This window comes from Globicephala melas, chromosome 16 (assembly GCF_963455315.2).
Source record: "Globicephala melas chromosome 16, mGloMel1.2, whole genome shotgun sequence".
NCBI lineage: Eukaryota > Metazoa > Chordata > Mammalia > Artiodactyla > Delphinidae > Globicephala > Globicephala melas.
Window position 1 is genome coordinate 76355708 of NC_083329.1, and position 23842 is coordinate 76379549.

The 23842-nt window shown below is 38.0% G+C and overlaps 1 protein-coding gene and 1 pseudogene across 1 annotated transcript in view; both read right to left on the reverse strand.

Moving 5' to 3' along the window:
- RYR2 (ryanodine receptor 2) overlaps positions 1 to 23842 on the reverse strand; it is a 721218-nt gene that overhangs the window by 485024 nt on the left and 212352 nt on the right. The gene's annotated exons all lie outside the window — the stretch shown is intronic.
- LOC115845740 (non-selective voltage-gated ion channel VDAC1-like) lies at positions 20733 to 21594 on the reverse strand (annotated as a pseudogene).

A 23842-nucleotide genomic window follows, 5' to 3' on the forward strand; every position in this document is an offset into this window, starting at 1 on the left:
AAAACGCTATTAATTATTCAATTCAATTTATCAGTGTTTAAAGACTATATGACAATTCAGTGGTCACTACAAAGTTAGTTTATATTTAAATCAAAGCCATGTGTCACAAGCTACATTCTCATTCCCTGTAACATTTATAGGTTCATTACATGTTCCATTGGGGGAACAGAGGTTCTTACCAATTCAATTCCACAAACATTTAGTGAGTAATTACTATGTACCAGGAACTCTAGTTTTCCATTAAATTTACTTCTATTATTATAAGACAGTTATAAAGACTTGGTTACAACTTGGACTGATTGGCAGAAAACTCAACAGATTTCACTGGTGCCATGATGTCCTCAGCGTTGAGAGAATAAAGCTGAAACTCTCCAATAAGCTCGTTAAGTGTTTATTTTATCAAAAATGTGGAAAAGTCACATGTATTCCTGCTGTCATCAATTAATTCTCTACCATCCCTATAACTACCAGCTGATGACTAACTGTTAAGGGCATTATCTGAAAAATTAGGAGAGAAGCACTTTGTCTAACACAGCACTGAAGATCTCATTTTCTTTTGTGAATTGCCAATAGCTCATAACAGTCAGTGAACAGTCAGGATCACTGAGAAGTTTACAGTGCAGCAGGGCTACACTCAATATGTTACCAACAAGGGTATCATTTAAGCCTCACCCATGTTTAGAAATAAGAGATCAAATACTAAAATTAACATATACCTTGGGCTTCCCTGGTGGCGCAGTGGTTGAGAGTCTGCCTGCTGATGCAGGGGACACGGGTTCGAGCCCTGTTCTGGGAAGATCCCACAAGCCGTGGAGCTACTAGGCCCGTGAGCCACAACTACCGAGCCTGCGTGTCTGGAGCCTGTGCTCCGCAACAAGAGAGGCCGCAACAGTGAGAGGCCCGCGCACCGCGATGAAGAGTGGCCCCCGCTTGCCTCAACTAGAGAAAGCCCTCGCACAGAAACGAAGACCCAACACAGCAAAATTAAGTAATTAATTAATAAACTCCTACCCCCAACATCTTAAAAAAAAAAGCAAAATATACCTACATGTCAACTGGGATATAAAAGGAAGTACAGCTGACCCCCTTTCCCAAACAGCCGTGTTTAATAGACTAAGAGATTGCAGAAAATTAAAGGAATACAATAATCAAAGGGGAAAAACACTAACTAAGGTAACCAGATTGCCAGTCAGGCAGAGAAATTCTAATGGCTCTGTTAGTGATGACTCAAACCTCCCTTAACCGAAACAACAGGGAAGAAACCTCTTAAATATTCACTGTCTATATATCATTTTGTTACAATCTCTCAGCAATCTTCAGTAAGCCTCCCCTATGTGATAGCACTTCCCTGTGTTACAGCCAAGGCAGAGGAAGTGCTTCTTGTCAGGTGACTTGTTCAAATCCAAAGAGAGAGGAAGTGAAAACCCTCACCTCAAATCTGGGTCTCCCAAAGTCAAGCGCAACACTTCCTCTCCTCCACCTTGCAGATGTGAATGCTGCAAGTCAACTGTATTCTTCAACTTGAGAAATAAAAGCGAGAGCTGGCATCTCAGCAAAGGAAATTATTTTCCAAACATTATTCCAGGTTAGACCTTTGGTTTGTGCTTTCCATTCTAGCAATTTAAAACACATTATGAATTTGTCCGCAGCTCTAAGCCCTTAGCATAATTAAAACCCATTAGTTTGGTTCACAGTATAATCATTAGTTTGGTTCACCACGTGTGCTGTGAAAACATATTTACCTAAAAGCTCCTAGGAGGACATTAAATATTCACAACCGTCAATAAAAACTTAGCAGAACATGTCAAAGTATAAAACTTTTTATTAGCAGATGTTGTAACTCACCACTCAGGAATACTATACTTAGGTTCAGCCAGTACTATCTTATGACTTTGAGCTATTAGTGATGGGAAAAGTATCTGGGGGGCCTCAGAAAACCTTTCCTGGCTCAGAAGTGTCATTACAGCGCTGAGAATTTTCTATTGCAGAGTCCCGAAAGAAGCTGCATGTTCAAAGACCCACCCTAACCTCATCATGTTATTTCGTATCATTCTTTCTCTTTATTATTAACCTTTCCTGACTCAAATCTTACACTTTTCTTCTTCTATACTCAAATCGGGTAAGTTTCATCCCCAGCTCCTTTCCTCCAGTCAAAGGTCACCTTCTGAAAGCCACACTGGAATAAAAACATTCTGATCAATGATAACAATTCCACCAGAAGAATAGAGAGGAGGAAATAGAAAAGTCGATAGCATTTTAAGAATTTAAGCTAAGACTAACTCTGAGTTTGGAGCAAAATCTATGTAGATCCATGCAATAAAAAACAAAACTCTAAGAATTGTACTTTAAGTGTTCACGGTTTTGAGCAACAGAAGTATCTCAGCACATTCATACAAATGCTAAATAGTGTATCAGAGACACACATATAAGACACAAAAACAAGATAAAAGTGACTCTTACAAAAATACTTTTTCCTTTCACATACATGTGAAATTATCCTCATTCACCCTGTTATATTGCTGCAGTGGCACTGGTCTCTTGGGGCTGATGGAAGCCCCAACGAAAACAGAATGAAGCCAATCAAGCCATGATTAAGAATTCTGATTCCCTAAGAAGATTAGGAGAATCTGAAAACAAAACTAAAAATAACACTGTGTCATCCAGTCACATATTACATCTGCAAAGCCTAGGCCAATGGTTCTTAGTCTTTTTTTTTTTTTTCCTGGTCATAGACCTCATTGTTAACCTGTTGAAAAATGGATATATTCATAACTGTGGCTACAACTTCCAAGGATTGTGAGTCCTCACAGGTCAGCCCTGGATGTTGGAAACCATGTATTCCTGAGGCCAGGGACCTCACTTTCATCTTTCTATACCGGCACGCAGCACTGCGCCTTCGTCCATCAGGCAGCAGAGCTGACGAATGAGAATGTGTGTCCGTAGTCAAGTGACCACAAGGAATAATTTGACTGGTTATGGGAATGAAGCACTTGCTTCTGAAGGAATAAATGATTCAAATGCATCAGAAGCATCACTGTTTATATATATATAAGTATGTGTGCGTATATGTATTTGTACATATATATGTATATATGTGTGTGTATACATCTATACACACATGCACACACACACACATAAACAAAAAGCCTGGCCTTTTAAAGGAATCCAAATACTAAACTTCTATTTGAGTGCTTCCAATACATGATGAATACTCTTTCACAGTGAAATTCTCAACATGAGTTCCAGAATACCTTTATTAAAACTAAGAAACTTCAAAACTGAAGGTATTCAGGGTGGCTACAGTGCTTCAAACTTATTCTGAATCAAGCCATTACTACATACGCCCAGTTGATGTGATTCTTCTAAAAATGCTTTAGAATTGTTTGAAATACGTACTCTTCCTGGGTTTTAGAAGTGCACCCAAGTCTTTAAGCCTAACACCCATGTTTATCATACTTTTCTGTGGGGAGGCTATTACAAAAATGGTGGACAGTGATTTTAACTTCTATGGAAGTCATTACTCAGCATTAAAACACACCGAAGACTTTATGCCTTACCTGTTCCTGCAGTTTGTTAGGGCAGAGCACAAAGATTACCTCCAGCCCCCCTTCAGTTATTTAAATCTACAGACCAGCCTCATGGCTTTGTCTTCTTTTATTCGTTTCCCTCCTTTTCTTTACACATCAATCTTCTTCCCCCTCTCAAGTATTTCTACTTCTGGGATGGAGTTTTCTATTAGTTTCTTTTCTCTCTCTTCTCCCACATAGGAAATAGGACTATAATTATATCTTTTATCATTTTTTGACAACTGCTTTGTTCCTTTTATATTCCTTACTTTTTCCAAATATGACTTTTTTTTTAATTTCCAAAGGCGTGATTTTAGTTTTGTGTTCATCATGCACTTTTCAACTTTTGCAGCAACAAAACAGACCTACCACTAAAAGTCAACTGTATACGGCATTTACATTTTAGTCCCCTGTGACTTTGTGCATTATTAAACTCACAGACCATTCTCCTAGTTTATTTAGACAATAAAGATTCCAAGAAAGATTTTTGTATTCTTAGAAGACAAAAAAACTGTCTCCTTTGCTGAGCCATTCTTTTCAGATCTATTCTTAATGTTGGAAGTACTTGCCCTGAGCCCCCTGCTCTTCTGTATTCACAAATTTCCCCCAGAGGATTCTCACCCGAACCCATGGTTTTGAATACAGTATATCCCCTGCGTACGAACCTTCAAGTTGTGAACTTTCAAAGATGCAAACCTGTGTTTGCAGGTCCAATCAGGTAAGTTAGTTCACATGTCTGGTGTACATTGTCAGGCGCACGCATACTCTATAAGTGGCTGTGCTTTTGTGCACTTTACTGTACAGTACTGAATAGAGTACAGTAGAACAGTATCTTTATTTCTTGCCTGTTCACTCGATGCCAACCCCTGTGTGCCAGCTGTTGTACTGTACTACCGTACTTTTCAAGGTACTATACTGTAAGATTAAAAATGTTTTCCTTATTTTTCGTGTTTGTCTATTATGTATTCTCTGTGTGAAAAGTATTATAGACCTATTACAGTACAGTACTATACAGGCTAACTTTGTTGGACTTAACAAACAAATTGGCCTTACAAACGTGCTCTCGGAACAGAGCTCGTTCATACGTAAGGGACTTACTGTACCATAATATAACCCAATGACTCTCAAATCTATGTCGTTAGACCTGACCTCTCCTTAGGACTCCAGGCTGATATTAAGCTGCTTATTTGATGTCTCTACTTGATGTCATAAACCCAGCACAGTCAAGATAGGACTCAATATTAATGTCTTCCTTTCTCTATGCCTTCCACCCATCTTTCTTATCTCAACAATATACTCAAATCCCAGAATCTTGTGATTCCTCTTTTTCCCTTACCTCTCAAACCCAATGCAATAAAGATTCTGAATCCAATTACTCCTATTGCCTTTACCACCCCAGCTTAAGCTTCTGTCATTTGTTTTCTCTAATCCTTTCTCCACGTGCAATCAGTACAAAAATTAAAAGCATAAATCATGGAACACACTTGCTTACAACCATCCAGTAGCTTTCTACTGAACTTAAAACCCAAATCTCATTCCCTAGCTTGCAAAGCCCTTGATGATTTGGCCCTTGCCTATCTCTTTGACCTCATCTCATGTCACTTACCCACTTCACCTGTTAGATTCCAACCATGCTAGCCTCTTTCTGTCCTCAGAACAATCCATGCTCATTCCCACCTTAAAGTCCTCACACCATCTCTTTTATCTGCCTACAATTCTCCTTCCTCTACACGTCCAACATCTGGTTCCTTCTGGTTATTTGGCAGAGAGCCTTCTATGACCAAAGCAATCGAATGGGGTCACCCTATCATTTACCACCATCTTATCCTCCACAGTATGCATCACTAATTGTTAACCAAATTATTTATCTTCTATCTTCATTCACTAGAATGAAAGATCACAAGATGATGAACTCCATCTCAATCACTGTCTATCACCATGATTTTGGACATTGCTTAGCACATAGTAGGCACTCAATAAAGTGTTTATTAAATGAATTAAGTTAAAGAATTTATTTTAAACACAAAAAAACTCTATGAATTTCATGGCACTGATTTTCTTCCCTTTTTACAGAAAGTTACCACATTTCCTAAAAGATCAAGTAAACATTCATTTTAGACAATTTTCATGGAAATGTTAGGCAATAAAGAATGTTAAAATATTACATTACAATGTTTAGAATACTCCAGAAATTATAGTACCTCCAAAACCTACATGGTGGTAATTATACATGAGAAATTATTGCATTTTCAATAATTAATTAAAATGCAAATAACCCATACTTCAATGTCTCTTCACGTTATCTAAAACATCACATTTTCTGTTTAAGGAGTTGAATCTCAACTTTATGTGAATTTTGCTGGCAGTGTGAAATATACCACCAAGATCTGCTATGGGTTTTTCCCAAATTTTCTGGACCCCATCCCTCTTGCACCAATACAGATTAGATTTTTCATTACATGACACTTAAGATGACTGTACGAAGCAATACTCCTGCCCCTCTTCTGGCTTTTCTGCCTCCATCTTTATCCCAAACACTATAAGTACAATTTTTAAAAGAACATTTTATTTAAGTCATTTCCATGTCCCCCTCAAAAAAAAAAAAACAACCAAACCCCTACACTTTAACTCTATTTCACTAACTCTTCTCACAAAGACGTTATGCCCTAGGTTAATCAACGCTTCTTGAAATCTCCAACACATAATTCAGTGATTGCCAATCTGTGGGCAGGCAATTAGGGATGATTAAAAAAAATGAAACCACCACACATTCCTAAAGCATGTCTGATACTGAATAATTACACATCTTGAAAGTTAATGCTTATGTGTGTGTGTATATGAATTGCATAAACTATTTTAAAATCTGATTAATCAAAGACAACGTTTTATTTAAATATTCAATAGTGTTTCTGAACTCACAGTAGTATTTTTAGTCATGTTCCATTTTCGCAACAGACACCAAACATACAACTACTATGATGTTAAAGTCCTGAAAGGTTTTTGAACTTTAAAGGGGGCTCCATATTTTAAGTTCTCCTCTAGTCTGTTTCATTAATTAAACTCAGTACAAACACTCTGCTGACAAGCCGTGTGCCTGCTACACCAAAGCAAGACCAACACACACTGCCTTATAAGTCTCCTTAATAAAGTAAGCTTTTCTCATGATCAGCCCCTACACACCTGAAACATTAATATGCCATCAATTGCAACCAACTAAGGTAAATAACATGTATATTTTAATTCAAGTCACTGTTTACTCATCAAATAGTAAGAAAGAAGTATTAAAGTTCTTCCTAAAAGCCTCTATTACTTTACTCTCATGGGTCTGAAAGTTGCTAACACTACACTCTTTAGCACGGATGGAAAATTACTGGAGAGTACCTCTTAACCAAAACTGAACAAAACAATTTTTAAACATGAATTGAAACGAAATTTTAGCACACAGGGATCATTTCGTATGATTAGATATATAAGGAGACCCATCACCATACCGTACTAGTAAGTTTACTACCTTAACTTCTTGATTTTAAACTATTTAACTTATCGCTTACCAATATTACCTATTTCAGTTTATTCAACAGAAATAAAAATGGGAGAGTCAATGCAGTGAACTCCTTGAGTAAATAATAATGAAAGGTAATATAGTCAATGGATAGAAGATGTCAATATTTTAAAAGCCGTATCTCAGAAGTTGGTTCCATTCAAAAACCATTCCAAATGTGTTCAATTATCCTTAGAAAACTGACTTAAACCTTAAAAACGTATCTCACGCTGTAGGTAAGCTGGGTATTTATGAGAAATGAGTCTATTAGAACAGTTCTGTGTTTGTCCGAAGAACAAAGCCAAAGATAACTCAAACACATGTAAGTAATATTTCCTTCTAAGGGGTGAACTACCCTCTAGGTAGCTCTAATAAATATGCTTTCTGTATAGCCATGGGCTACTAATCTCTAAGTTCTTCCCCAAAATAACTACACTTATCCTTCAGGGTCTGACTTAGGCATCACTTTACCCAAAACCCTAAGATTGAGCAAGGTAACCTTCCCGTAGGTTCCATCAGCATCTTGTACTGGACCTTAAATAGTGCTTATGACATGTAAATAAAGACTGCCTTCCTATCTCCACACCAGCTTGCATTTTCAATAATTAATTAAAATGCAAATAACCCACCTGTTGAAAGCTCAACAGCAGCAGGGATCATGCATTATTCATCACTTGTTCCCAAGAGCCTAAAACTTACCAAATGCTCAATTAATATTTGTTGAATTGATTAATTAACAAACTGTTCAAAAACTCACAGAACACATGAAATTTGAAAGAGGGGGGGTGGTCCTTCTTTCTAACTGAAAACTAGTAAATATCCAAAATGAGTCAAACTCTGTTACTTCTGAAAATATAAAATCTACAACACCGTTTATAGGTTATGCTGACTCAATTAATTTTAGGAGAAAGAAACTCTTCTGTACACCTATCCAAACTCAGTTTTAGAATCTATTCACATTGAATTTTCTGTAGTGATGGAAAGTAACTGAATGGCATCCTAATTAGTAATAACAGAAATAATAATAGGAAACAGTAAAAACCACTGGTTGCATTTACTATGCATTTACAATGGACGCTGTTCAAAGAACTTTTTATTTATCTCATACTCTCATTGTAATGACAGCATAAGGTAAGTACAATTATCTCACACATTCGACAGCTAAAGATACTGAGAAACAGGCATTATGCTAATAATGGTCCATGGGCACATCCCGTATAAATGTCACGTGGGTATAAATACCATTATGGCATTTTTTGACGCTATCAAATTGATTCTCTTTGCCAAACAAGGCAAACACAAACCTTTAATCTGTTTTTTACGGTAACTATTTATAAAATCTATTTTCTACTCTTTTTATCACTTTAATATCCTCTGGTATTTTTTTGACAGATATAATGCTAGCAAATGGAGAGTACGTATAAAAATTACACAGTTCTAAAATATTATATTCAGGTTAACACATCCTAAAGTGTTGTTTCCCTTTTCAAAATATTAGCCAAACACTGACAATACATATTCAGTGAGGAGGCTATCATTCTCTACAAATCTACATCTTTGTACATGTTTATGTATTAACCAGTTTTGCTACAGTTTCTATTATTACGTATGTGTTTGGCCAAAGAATACAAGCTTTTTACTCTGTTCTTCCCTCATGTCTTGTCAATAAGACTGACGTTTTCACCAGAGGTTTCATGCGTCCATTTTACATTTGGTCCACACGTCTTATCACTTCTGATACTATTGTGAATAACTTTCTTCTATTAAATTTTCTACTTGGTTTTGCAAGAATATAGTGATATTAGTGTGTATCAATCCTATATCCAGAAACTTTGCTGAATGATCTTATTACTCCTAATAATTAATCTGCAGATTCTCTTAGATTTTCCCTGTAGACAGTCATATTATTCTCTCTATATATTGACAGGTCGGTTTCTTTTTCAGTCGAGCCCCAATACTGCCATGAACTATCTCTATAACTCAGAGCAAGTCACTAGGATTCACTTTGTTCATTTATAAAATTAAATGATTGAGTCAGGAGATCTTTAAACAAAAACCTTCAATATTCTAAATTTCCTAAATTATATTACACTATATACACTTAGAATACCATGTTATATTCTGTCCCACCCTGTACCCAACCCAGTTCCTTTTGACTGTAATCCTCTGAACAGCAGTAAGTCTAATCTAGAGTTTCAGCCCAAGTGGCAAAAGCACACACTACTTACTCAACAGACATGCGATCCCTCAAATTTCCCAGCTCCCTTACAGTCAGATCAGACCATTAGCTCTGAGCAATTAGCTGTAAGCAGAGATGATGTGTCTCCTTGGGAACAAAGCACCCAGAAAAGGAAGTTAGTTCTCCATACTCTTTTCTTCCCCTGCCATGGTACTTAAAGTCATTCTAGACACGGAATGTTAGTTACCTGGGGCTCCTGAGTCACCACCTGGAGTAGGACCCCCTAACCAGTGGTAGACATGTGACATGTACACAAATTAAATCACTGAGACTTCGGGGTTCATAGTTTTTTCTTACAAAAGCATAACTTAGCTTCTCCTGACTAACCCAGGATGGCAAATCAGTTTCATTTCAGGTGCAGATTGATTGGTAGTAGCTTCCTGGAATTGAAAAAAATATTGAGAAACTTTGGGAAAATTAGAAAGGAATGCCATGCACAGTCAATAGCTCCATAAGTGTGGGAGACTGGGTGAATCGTGAACCCCGACTTAGGTCATATGTTTTATGCAAATTGAGGCTTATGAACGAAAAGACTGGTGGTAAACTTCAGTTACTAGTGGCTTGAAAAAGTAAGTCCAAACCGCAGCTGGTTACTTCTCATAGCTGCAGTATATTTCTCTAGTACAAACACCCTCAGCTCTTCTCCATTCCTATATTCCTGTTCACCAAGTTGACTATCTTACCCCTACACTAAACCCTGAACTACGATCATTTCCAGCCAAGCAATTTCTGCTGCAGGCTTTTAAGGCATAACCTTGAGAACGTAAATCTAACAAGACAAAATATTATCATTCACGACATCAAGTCCCAGATTCATTACTTGAGTGTTTACTGATCATTTTCAAAATGTTCTGGCTACGAATCAAGCATCGTTTTCCATAAGCTATTTTCTAATGAAGAACTTCAGAAATACAAAATGGTATGAAAGGATTATAATAAACACCCATGTTTCAACAGCCAGCTAAAAAGTAAATTATTACACACACAGGTGAAGTGAACCAGGTACCCAGACCTGATTTTATTGTTTGTTCCCCTGAAGGAGTTATAACCATTCTGCTGAATTTAATATTTATCATTCAAGGGCATTTTTTCAGAATTTTACTACCGATGTCTACATTGTAATACTAATTCCAGAACTGTTTTTCATACTGTAACATGATATAAATGGTATCATACTGTATATGTCATCCGTAATTTTTTATTTTTGCCCAACATTATATTCCTGGGATTTATTTTTGTTGATAAGTATGGTTATAGTTTCACTGTATGCAGTATAACTACCTTGTTTGAAATTGACCCAGTTTAAGTATCAACTTCCCTACTGACAAAATTGAGAGTTTTTTATTTTTTAGAACAGTTTTAGGTTCAGAGAGCAAAACGGAGAAGGCACAGTTTCCATATTAACCCCCAACACACACAGCCGTCCCTGACCAGAGTAGTACACTTGTTACAATCAGGGAACCTACACTGAAACATTAGATTATCACCCAAAGCCCACAGTCTGCACATTAGAGTTGACTCTTGATGCTGTACATTCTATGGGTTTTGACAAATGTACAATGATTTGTATCCACCATTATGGTGTCACACAGAACAGTTTTGTTAGGGAACTGTTGACCAAAACTGCCCGCCTCGGCCAGCACAATGATACCCACTTACATGAGTTGTCTCACAACTGCAGGTCCCAATGAGAAACATGGTGCTGCCACCGAAAACTAATTGGAAGAATTCAGGAGGGGCCAAAAGGAGGGAGGAGACGCCAGCCCATAATATGTCCTGCCAACCTCCTAGAATCCTTTGCTCTGGAGTCCACGTTGGCTGAGAGATGCGTGCATCACCAGGAAAGACCCTGAGTCAGACCAAATATGGGCCAAGCAAGAGGACTGGCCAGAAACCACCCGGAAACTCACCCTATTCCCAGAAAACCTGAGACTGTGAGCCACGTGGCAGAGCAGTTCTCCTGGGTTCCTTTACCCTCCTGCTCTCTGCCCAGGTGCCCCTTTCCAACAATGTCTTTTGCTTTGTCAGCATGTGTGTCTCCTCAGACACATTTCTGAGTGTTAGACAAGAGCCCACTCTCAGGCCCTGGAAGGGGTCCCCCTTCCTGTAACAGTTTCCCTGCCCTAAAAATCCTCTGTGCTCCACCTATGCATCCCACCCTTCCCATAACGCCTGGCAAACACTGATCTTTTTACTGTCTCCATAGTTTTGCCTTTTCCAGAGTGTCATATAGTTGGAATCCAACAGTAGGCAGCCCTTTCAGATTAGCTTTATCCTTTACAGAAAATAGTAAATTACTAATGAAAGTGCATGGTACCAATTCCATTGTCAATCGGTGTTAAGATTAAGCATCATTACGGTCACAAATACGAATATTTACTCTGGTAACATGAAAAACATTAAATTAACTTCCTTGAAGCAGGAAGACTGTGTCTGTGCATTCTTTGGAAGATACAGTAATATAAAAAAAAAAAGCCAAATGGGGCTTCCCTGGTGGCGCAGTGGTTGAGAGACCGCCTGACGATGCAAGGGACACGGGTTCGTGCCCCGGTCCGGGAAGATCCCACGTGCCGCGGAGCAGCTGGGCCCGTGAGCCATGGCCGCTGAGCCTGTGCATCCGGAGCCTGTGCTCTGCAACGGGAGAGGCCACAACAGTGAGACACCCGCGTACCGCAAAAAAAAAAAAAAAAAAATGTACTATGCACTTGAGATATAAGATGAATGAGATGTTGCCTCTGCCTGTAGGTGTTTTCCTGGTAATTATTTCATAATAGTTTCAAAATGTAAAGGGTCATGTGATTTTGCAGCAAGAGGTACAGTAGAAGGAATTCACTATGGCTGAATGAGAGAGAGAGGGAGGGAGGAGAGGGGAGAGGAGAGCTGGATAGGAAGAGAAAGGAGGAGGGAGGGAAGGAAAGAGAAAGGAAGGGAGGATAAAAGAACGAAGTATCTTTTCAGGGAGGAGGGGATGGAAATAAATGCAGGAGGGCTTCACAAAGGAAGGCAAATTTGACAGCTGCCTAAAGGATGAACAGGCTTCCTTTAGGTGAAGAATTACTCAAGGATGTTCCAGGGAGAAAGAGAACAGGGCATATTCAAAGGCAAGCTGTCCTCCAGCAAACTGAATCAGGCTGGACGGATTACACCTCCGGGGAAGTTTATGTGTGTCTAAACGTACAGATCAGTACAAAGTGACAAAGATTCGCTCTTTGACCAAACTCTCCCCAGGCGCCTCTAAATCCTCTTTTCAACTAGGCCTCAACCTTGGCCTATAAAAACCAAAGACTCAACAAAGATGATTTTGTCCATCCCCACCCCCTGCCAAACTCACATTAAGAGATAAGCACTAACATAGTTTCTAATGGCTCAAGGCCACAACCCTAGTGTGACTCTAGCCCGATGAAAGGGCCTCCATGAGAAAGCTCAAGGCCACCAAAAAACACCTGACAACAGGCCCCACCAACCTCTCTTAGAGCATTTACTAAAAGGCCTTCCTCTCTCCCTTTCCTATATACTAATATCTCCTACAACTCAAGGGTGTCTTCCTCAAGTACCTGAAAGCTACTCCTTTGAAATGTCATCATCAGGAAGGATGGCACCCCTGTCTCCCAGTCTCCCCGGGAGAACAGAATCCGAACTTCAATACTTGCCAGCTAGCAGACACAGTTGGCCTAATCAATATTTATGTCGACCAACCCTTTGCAATTTCTCCCTTCCCTGACCCTACTGAGTGCCCATGTGCCCCCCTCCCTATTCTCTCATTCTCCTCTTAAAATACCCAGTAAAGTCTGTACGAATTGACGTTGAGTTCAGTTCGTGCTGGGCTCTCTTCTCTACTGCAATAGTATATTACTGATTACAATCTGTCCTGACCATTTTAACTAGTGTCTGGCTTTGCTCATCTTTAGTAGTAACAGAGGATGAAATAACACAATCCACCATTCTAAAGCATTCAGTAGCTCTCCTTATCTTTCAAATATAGTTGTGCTGGTTGCATGGCATTTGAAGCCCTGCCCCAAACCCAGAAGAACACTTGGGAATTCCCAGTCACTGACAAATGCCTCTTCTTCTCCGTCCTCTGTCCTTGTCCTCCTTCTGATATGCATCCTTCCACATCACACTCTATTTATCTACATTTATATTATACTCATTTATTCTTTCATTCATTCATATGTCAAACACATTCATTAACTTATTAATTACCATCTGTCAAGGAGTCCCACTCAAATGCCACGCCTCTACATTCCTACAACTTCACTATTAGCTCCACCCAGAGTATTCTTTCCCAACTAGAGAACAGGGTGAGTACATGTAACCTGCAGGCAGAACATTTTTCTTCTATAATATCTTTGATTATTGCTCCTATAGTATTTGTTCTAGCTTCTCCTTTAGGAATATAATATTTTCCACATGTTATATGAGGGAGAGACACTCTATAGTCCATGGGCCAAATCTGGTCCACTGTTTCTGTACAGCCCATGAACTAAGACTGCCTTTAACCTTTTTAATGGTTAAAAAAATCACAAGAAGTAATATTTTATAAACATAAAAATCATAAGAAATTCAAATTTCAGTGTCTATAAATACAGGTGTTTTTTGTGACACAGCCATGCTCATTTGTTTACATACTGCCTATGGCTGTTTTCATGCCACGATGTTCCAAGAACTGAGTACTTCTAACAAAAAGAAAAAAAAACATTAGATTCACAAAGCAGAAAGTATTTATAGAAAAAAGTGTGCCAACCCCTGTATTAGGTAACAATTTGCTGCAGTGTATTCACTCCAGTGATGGTTAAATCATACACTCAGATCCAGAAAAAAAGATGGTGTGCAAGACCTTTTTTTTTTTGTAAACAGGCATTCTCGCTCAATACAGCTCTGATCTTCTGACTTAGCAGCTTCTCCTTCCCGAGCCTATACTTCCACAATCCTGTTCCTGTCTCCGCATATGCCTTTACTACTTTTGAGAGGACTAACGCTTCCAAAATGCACTGGGTCATCGCCAGCTTCCTGCCTACCAATGCCCATGCCATTTGGTGGGAATCTGAGTTGAGGGACAGAGGGGTGGAGGGTACAGAGAACTGCTTGTTCACACTATGCTTGTTAGCACAGCCTGTGGGTCAGAGGCAGAGAGGTTCGATGGACTGAGTGCCTGCCAATCTTTCCTTAGTGTTTGAGGTAAACCTGTGTGTATCAGAGGTGAATTCCAGGTAGGTTTTTCTCCAACTGGTTCCATGTACCTTATAATTAGTGGGTATGTCTCCCAGATTTTAGATTCAATTGTTTTTCAGTCTAAGATTTCAGCGTTTTCTTAAGTTTTCATTTCATTTTGAGACACACTGACCAGAAGCTCATCTTTGACTACAATGAGAATTTCTTTAAAATCTTTAAAATATTCCAGGAATGAGTCTTTAGCTCCTAAGACAATTTATTGATGCTGTTATTATTCAAGTATTCCATAAAATGCTTCCTCCTTTGGGGATTTCAATTATGTCATCATCTTTATCCTTTCAAGTCACCACCCTTTCCTAGTAAGCAGTATGAATATGTGTTTCAAACACTGAAGAATTATTTCCACACAACTTATAAATTATAATTTAACAAACAGTTCCATTCTGGCCAATAGAATGATCTGCCAAAAATTGTTAGACATTTTCTTATAACTTTTCTGTTTTATCAGAACTTTAAGTAAGCAATCATTTATTCCTTATAGACTAGATAGTCATACATTATTAGGGTACTTCCTTTCTGCCACACCTACCACGTACTTTGTTTTCCTCTTAATGTATTGGGGAAAAAATAATTATATAACTAAAACACAAGGATTCTGAGAAACAAACAATGCTATTAATAATTTATGTTCTTTCCCAAACACATTGGTCTTTTACCTCCCTTTTGCCCAAAATTCTGTGAAAGTCACAATGAATAAATAGAACAAAATGGCAATAATGTTAATATTTATTTTCCTATAATTATGTTTTATTACCTCAATTAATTTTTATGAAAAACACTGAGAAAGCATCTGATATTTAAAATGTTTTATAAACTTGATTTTTAAAGTGAATCTTTCTTACATCAGCCAGCATTTATCTTATACTGACATTTTTATTATTCAAAAATTCTCACTTGAATAAGAGCAGCAGTTCATCTGGAATATCACAACTATTATGCATCATTAATATACTAATGCATTATTTATGATGGTGAATAATATCCTGAAATGAGAAGTCACTGAAGATAAAAGATTGCTCTATCATGTTCCATTATGGGAAGATATACTTTTAATTAAAGTGATGCCATAGGAATTGGAAGAAAGAGTTCTTGATATTGTTCTACCTAAAAGGCTCAACTTCCTTTTTGGAGGCCTAATAAAAATCAATAGTATTGTTTTATAGGTACGGGTAGTATGGACCAGTCTTAGAAATATAGAATCATTGGAGTGTTGGGCTGAAACAAATCTTAAAGATCCTCTTACTATATCCGTCCTGAGTCCACAGAAAGAGTAGTACCAGAAAATTATATGTGTAGCAATAAGATCATTAAACAAGAATCCTATTTTTTTTAACGAATTTTCTTTTTTGAGGGACCACTCCATTACTATTGATAAATGATTGGCCTAAGACAATCATTGGTCCCCTTTTGAACTTAATGTAAACTTGAGTTTGTATCTGTGTAGGTATGTATGTGTGCAGAAGCATCATTCCATATATGTGTATCTTTCAGTGTACATTCTAACTGGTCTGCATATATGAAGGCTGTTGGTACACTGATTTTATAACTCACTGTTCTATAGATGTCTCTCATAAGTCCATTTTTGGTAGTTTTTCCACTGACTCATTTAGTAGCCTTAGACATATAATCAGATCATATGCAACTAGAGATGCTTTACCTCTTCACATCCAAACTTAAGTCTCTATGTCTAATAACACTGGCTTGTCCCTCCAACACACATGCACAGCAGAGATACTGAACGTCCATCTTTAACTTATGTCCAATTCAAGCAACTAGCGTATAGGGATATAGGTATACATATAGCTGATTCACGTTGTTGTACAGCAGAAACTAATACAACATTGTAAAGCAATTATACTCCAATAAAACACACAGATGGACCTAGAGATGATCATACTAAATGAAGTATGTCAGACAGAGAAAGACAAATATCATATGATGTCACTTATATGTGGAATAAAAAAATTATACAAATAAACGTATCTTCAAAACAGAAACAGACTCAAAGACACAGAAAACAAACTTATGGTTACCAAAGGCGAAAGGGTGGGGGATGGATAAATTAGGAATTTGGAATTAACAGATACATGCTGGGGCTTCCCTGGTGGCGCAGTGGTTAAGAATCCGCCTTAAGTGACTCAGCCCATGTGCCACAACTACTGAGCCTGTGCTCTAGAGCCCGCGAGCCACAACTACTGAAGCCCACACGCCTAGAGCCCATGCTCCACAACGAGAAGCCACCGCAATGAGAAGCCCACGCACCGCGACAAAGAGTAGCCCCCACTCGCAGCAACTAGAGAAAGCCCAGTGCAGCAACGAAGACCCAACGCAGCCAAAAATAAATAAATAAAATGAATTTATTTAAAAAAAAAAACAGATACAGATACATACTACTATATTTTAAATTGGTAAAAAACAAGGGCCTACTATATAGCATAGAGAACTACATTCACTATCTTATAATAACCTGTAATGGAAAAGAATCTGAAAAAGAATATGTATATACATATTCACACACATATATACGTACATATATATAGGAGGTATAACAGAATCATTTTGCTGTACACCTGAAACATTGTAAATCAACTATACTTCAGTTAAAACGTAAAAGGAATTAATGTTTACTCCAGATAAATTTCACCATGTTAACTATTTTAAAGTGTGTAATTCAGTGACATTCAGCACATTCACAATGTTGTGCGACCATCACCACTAACTAGCTACAAAAAATTTTCATCATCCCGAAAGGAAATCATGGACCCATTAAGCAATCACCCTCCGTTAAACCCCTGGCAACCGCTAATCCGCTTTATGTCTCTATGGATTTGCCTAAGCTGGATATTTCATATAAATAAAAACCATACAATATGTGAAAATAAACAAACAAACCACTAGTGTTCCACCCCCGGTAAATAAGGTGCTGACTTTTGAACTGAAGAGTGCAAGTGTGTGTGTGTATGCGTATGTGCGTTTGTAAAATAAATGTTAAGGAGCTATCCATCAATTCTTATTTTATTATTTTTTGAAACATAGATAGATTTTAAATTTTGTCAAGAGACTTTTCCCTACCTTCAGGGATGTCTAAAGAATTTTTCTCTTTAGCTCTACTGATATGAAGAATTATACTAACGGATTTTTTGGTACTGAGCCCCTCTTGGATTCCTGGAATAAACCCCACTTGGTCATGAGGTATATTTTAATGCAACATTGTTTTCTGTTAAAACATATTTTATTTTGGAATTGTGTATCAATAATCCTAAGTAAAACTGTTCTATAATTTTCCAAAATAATTTTTTAAGATTTTGGAATCCATGTTATACTTACTCAATGAAACAAATTTGGAGGTTTTCCTTCTTTTCCTATCTTTGGAATAACTTAAGCTTCATAGTTAAGTAGGGGTTTATTTGACCCTGGTACAATTCTTGTCAGAAAATTCTTTTATTACTTTATTTTATGACAATTAGTCTGTTTAGACTTTCTGGAGTATACTTAGTTTTTCTACAGAATGATTCATTTCATGAAGATTTCCAAATCTACCTGCATATAATTGAGCAAATGGTCCCTTAGGATTTAATTTACTGTGCTGTGACTGTTTTCCCTTTTGTACCTTTATGTAACTTCTAATACACAAGAATATTTGTACTTTATCCCTTTTTCTTAGTTTGTTGAATTTTTTCAAAGAACCAATTTTTAAATTAACTCATCAATTTCCTTTTTATCTTTATTAATTCTATCCTGTTGCTTTCTTTTGTTTACTTTGTTATTCTTCTAGTTTTTTATCTGCTTGTTTAATCCATTTATTTTCTTTTTAATTTTTATTAATACATGCATTTAATGCTAAAAATTTTCTCCTGATAACTTCCTTAGATATGCCCACATATTCTAAAACATCATGTATTCATTTTCATTACGTTTAAGAAATTCTTCCATTTTACTTGACACTTCTCCTTTGACCTAACATTTACTTAATAGTGTGCTTTGTAAATTTCAGATAGAAATAGTTTCTTAATAGTTTATGGTCTTTGTATGCAAAGTCAGGTTGGCTAGAATCTTTGACACATATTTTCTTTCCCTAAGTTTCTTAATATGTTACTCCATTTTCATTTGGCATAAAGCGTTGGTCTTAAAAATAAGTTATCATGACAATCTGACTTTCCTTCCTTTACAAGTGACTTGGTCTTTTCGCCTGGATTCAAAAGGTTTTTTTTCTTTACCTTTAAACTCCAATAGCTTTACTGTGATTATCTGTCTGGGCCAACTAAGAAGATGATTTTCTACGTAGGCACTATGCATTTTCAATGTGTGGTTTCAGGCAAGTGTTCTCGAGCTTTGGTTTTCTTCCCAGGGTCATTTATTATAAGTGCATTCTCTTATACCTAACATTTTCTGTTGTCCTTTTTATTTCAGTGCATTATTTTATACCATATTTAGGTTCACAGCAAATTTGAATGGAAAACACAAAGATTTTCCCATCACTCTCTGCCCACAGACGTGCTAAATAAGCCTCTGCCATTATTAACATCCCTCACCAGCTGGTACATTTGTTATAAGAAATGAACCTTCATTGACATATCTAATCACCCAAAGTCCACAGTTTTCACTCTTGGTTCTGTACATTCTATGGATTTTAACCAGTGTATAATGGCATGTATCCATCATGAGAATATCATACGGAAGAGTTTCACTGCCCTAAAAATCCTCTTATTCATCCCTCCTCCCTAACGCCTGGCAACCACTGATCTTTTTACTGTCTTCATAGTTTTGACTTTTCCAGAATGTTATATAGGTGGAATCCTACAGTATGCAGCCTTTTTGAACTGGCTTCTTTTACTCAATAATATGCATTTAAGTTTCTTCCGTGTCTTTTCATGGGTTGATAGCTTATTTCTTTTGAGTACTGAGTCATATTCCACTATCTATATGTAACAGTTTATTTATCCATTCACCTACTGAAGGACATGCTGGTTGCTTCCAAGTTTTGACAATTATGAATAAAGCTGCTATAAACATCCACGTGCAACTTTTTGTGTGAACATTTAACCTTTCAACTCCTTTGGGTAAATACCCAGGAGCATGACGGCTGGATCATATGGTCAGAGTATGTTTAGTTTTGTAAGAAGCCTCCAAACTGTCTTCCAAAGTGGCTGAACTATTACGCATTCCCACCAATGACGAGTAAGAATTTCTGTTGCTTCACAACCTTTTCATCATCTGGTATTGTCAATGTTCTGGATTTTGGTCACTAACAGGCACAGTGGAATCTCATTGTTTTGTTGTTGTTGTTGTTTTTTAAGGTTTCAATATTTTATTCAAGTTTGATTTTAAGTGATGTTAATGACAGCATTTGAAGGGGAGGAACTAATTCCACACAAAATGAAAGACTCTAAAATGTACCCATTAAACTCCTAAAAAATAAACTGAGTGGCGAAAATACAAGAGAAGTTCAATTTAGATGCTGAGTGTTGTCGCCATGCGATTACAGTCACAGAGACTCTTCCCAGCTTGCAGCTGGAGCTCTTAGAAGCTATTTCATACTCTGGTGCAAGGGCCAAAAAACACAACATGAGAAAAAACACAATTAAGTCCTGAATTATTGGCTTCATCACATCCACCTTCTCCACCCCATAATGGCACAGAAGAAACAGCTACCACTCCCTGCAGACTACTTTTGGTGTAAAAAAGGTGATGGATTGGGGTGGGAAAAGTCCCTGCCTTAAAAAGTCCCTTTCAGATGAGTTTGTATACACCAGCAAAGAGCCTCTCCTCAATCAGGGTAGGAGCCCAAGGTTCCGTTCTCAGGAAATCACAATTTCATTCATTTACTTAATACGAATTTACGAATTACAAAGTGCCTGCAAACTACCAACATCCACTTGCAGCCGTTTCTAGGTAAAAAAGAAACCTGACATCTCTAGAGGGGCCAGCAAGCTCCCCCTCAAGTCTACAGCTGAAAGGACCTGCTATGAAATTGGGTTTCTTCTGTACCTCTGAAAGGGTAACACCCTGAAGCTGAATCACCTTTAACCTGGAAGTCTAACATGATATTTAGCGATACCTGCATCCCAGACATACAACATTAAAAGGTACACTCAATTCTGAAGGTAGCTATGCTGCAAAGTAGTTTAAAATTAAACGACTGTACAGTATTCATTTATGCTTGGAACTCCAGCCCTAGACCAAGCCTGTGGCCACCAGCACTGACATTCCTGCCATCCAGCAGAACTGACAGTGTCAGTTTGATACCTGGCTTTAGGGTCTGAGTATATTCTAACCCTATCGGGCTGGAGTTGTTCACTTTAGCCGAGAAGCAGGCGTCAGGGTCGATCTGGTACTTGGCTGCTATTCCGAAGCGAGTGTTACTGTTTCCCGCTGTCCAGGCCAGATTAACAGCAGTCTCCAACTTCTTGTTCACCTTCTGATAAATGGAGCCGTCAAACTCCGTCCCATCATTTACATTAGTGTGAAGCTAGAATTCACATTCATCGGTCTTGTAGCCAACCGCAAAGTTGCTCTGGATCACTCGAGACTTTGTGGTCTCAAAATTCATCTGGTAGTCAGCCAGCCAGCCAGCCCTCATAATCCAGCACGAGAGCACCCGGGTGGAAGGCCCGGCAATGTCGAAATCCACGTCACAGCCCAGGTTGATAATGTTCCCGCTTGTACCCTGTCTTCATTTTAGCATTTTTTCCCCCAGTGTTTGGTGAGAAGGATGAATCGAAGGTCAGCGTCAGGCCACGTGCAAGCTGATCGTCCACAGTAATCTCCGTGCCTAGTGTGCTGTCAGTGTTCCATTTCTCCGTAAACGTCAGACCATATTCGGTCCACCTGTAACTTGGTTTCCAGACTGCCCGTCACTCTGGCGGTCTCAGTGTTGGCTGAACTTGAGCTTGTAAATTCCAGTCCATTCTCAGATTTTGTTTGCAAATCAAGTTTTATTAAGCCAAATGCATAGCCTTGGTGATGACATCCCTGGCAGATTTGCCAAGATCAGCATACGTGGGAGGCACAGGCATCTTCTGCTCAGAAGCAGTGGCTGTGGGCTCCGCAGCGGCTACGGCGGGGGCTGCGGCATGAGGAACAGAGCGAGCGGCGGGGCAGAGGGCCTATCTCACTGTTTTAATTTGCACTTCTCTAATGATGTAAGACGTGGAACAACTTTTCATGTGCTTATTTGTGATCTATATACAGGTATCCCCTGCTTTTCAAAAGTCTATTTTTATGCCAGTTTGCTTTTAGGGAAGATCTACATTAGTACCTGTTTGCTAATCAAAAGAAATCAGAAGAGGATTTTTGCTTTTACGAACAAAGGCAAGAAGCAGAAACAGCGTTCAGCTTTCGTCTTGCAGCAAGGCATTACAGATCCAGCCCATACTATCAGCAACAAGAGTGGCACCAAGGAGCATGATGGCTGGGTCATACGGTCAGAGTACGCTTAGTTTTGTAAGAAGCCTCCAAACTGTCTTCACGCAGTCCTTCCTCAGAAGCTACACTCGGCATCTCGGCATCAGGCAGCCACAGCTCTGACTGTGTCTGTGAGCCTCTGTGCTTTATCTCAGTTTAATTTGTGCGTCTGTTAGCAAGATGTGTCCTAAGGTAACTGCTTGTTTGCTTTAAGCCATTTTGCCATATGAAAAGTTTCATAGGAATGCTCTACTTTCAGATGGCAGGGGAAACCTGTTATCTCCTTAAATGAGGTGTCTTAAGGCCTCTGGCCCATTTTTTAAAATCAGGTTGTTTCCTTATTTCTGAGTTTTAAGAGTTCTTTCTATATTTTGGGACGGGCCTTTTCCAAGTATTTTCTCTCAGTCTGAGACTTATCTTCTCATTCTTTTCACACTGTCTTTCTCAGAGCAGAAGTTTTTAATTTTAATGAAGTCCAGCTTATCCATTCTTTCACAGATCATGCCTTTGCTGTTGTAATTAAAAACTCATCAACACACCCTAGATCATCTAGGTTTTTCTAACTACGTTATCTTCTGGGATTTTATAGTTTTGCATTTTACGTTTAAGTCTGTGATGCATTTTGAATTAATTTTTGTCAAGGGTGTAAGGTCTGTGTCTAGATTCATTTGTTTGCATGGGGCGGGGGGGGCCAGTGGTTCCAGCACCATTTGTTAAAAAGACTATCTTGGCTCCATTGGACTGCCTTTGCTCCTTTGTCAAAGAACACCTGACTTCATCTGTGGGTCTATTTCTGGGCTCTCGATTCTGTTCCATTGATCTACTGGTCCAATCTCTTACCATTATCACATTGTCTTGATTACGGTAGATTTACAGCAAGACTTTAAGTTGGATAGTGTCAGTTCCCCAACTTTGTTCTTCTCCGTCAACACTGTTGGCTATTCTGGTTATTTTTCCCTCTCCAACTAAACTTTAGAATGAGCTTGTCAATATTCACAGAATAACTTGCTGGGATTTTTACAGGGATTGCACTGAATCTGCAGATCAAGTCAGGAAGAACTGACATTTTGACAGTATTGAGTCTTCCTATCCATGAACACAAAATACCTATTTAATTTTTCTTAGATATCTTTCAAAGTTCTGTAGTTTTTCTCATAGAGATATTATAATATTTTATTAGATTTATACCTAAGTATTCCATTTTGGCATGTTAATATAAATGGTATTGTGTGTTTAATTTCAAATTCCACCTGTTTATTGTCAGTATAGTGGGAAGCAATTGACTTCTGTATACTAAATTTGTATCTTGCAATAACTGCTTATTAATTTTAGGAGTTTTTGGTTGATTCTTTCAGATTTTCTACATAGATTTATAACGTCATCTATGAACAAAGACAGTTTTATTTCTCTCTTTCCCATCTGTAGGCCTTTTATTTCCTTTTCTTGTCTCAATGCATTAGCTAGGACTTCCAGTACAATGTTGAAAGGAAGTGATGAGAGGGTATGTTCTTGGCTTGTTCCTGACCTTTGCGAGAAAGCTTTAAGATTCTCACCATTCAGTATATTAGCTGTAGGTTTTCTGTAGATAATCTTTATCAAGTTGAGAAAGTAAACTAAGACTACATGGGAACTAAGAGTTTTGTGGGGTTTTTTTATCATGAATGCATGTTATTTTTTCCAACACAATTTCTGTATCTATTAATATGATCATGTGATTTTTCTTTTTCTATTGATGTGATGGATACATTAATTGATTTTTGAATGTTGAACTAGACTTGTATACCTCGAATAAATCCTATGTGGTCAAGGTGTATAATTCTTCTTATACATTATTGCATTCTATTTACTAATATTTTCTTG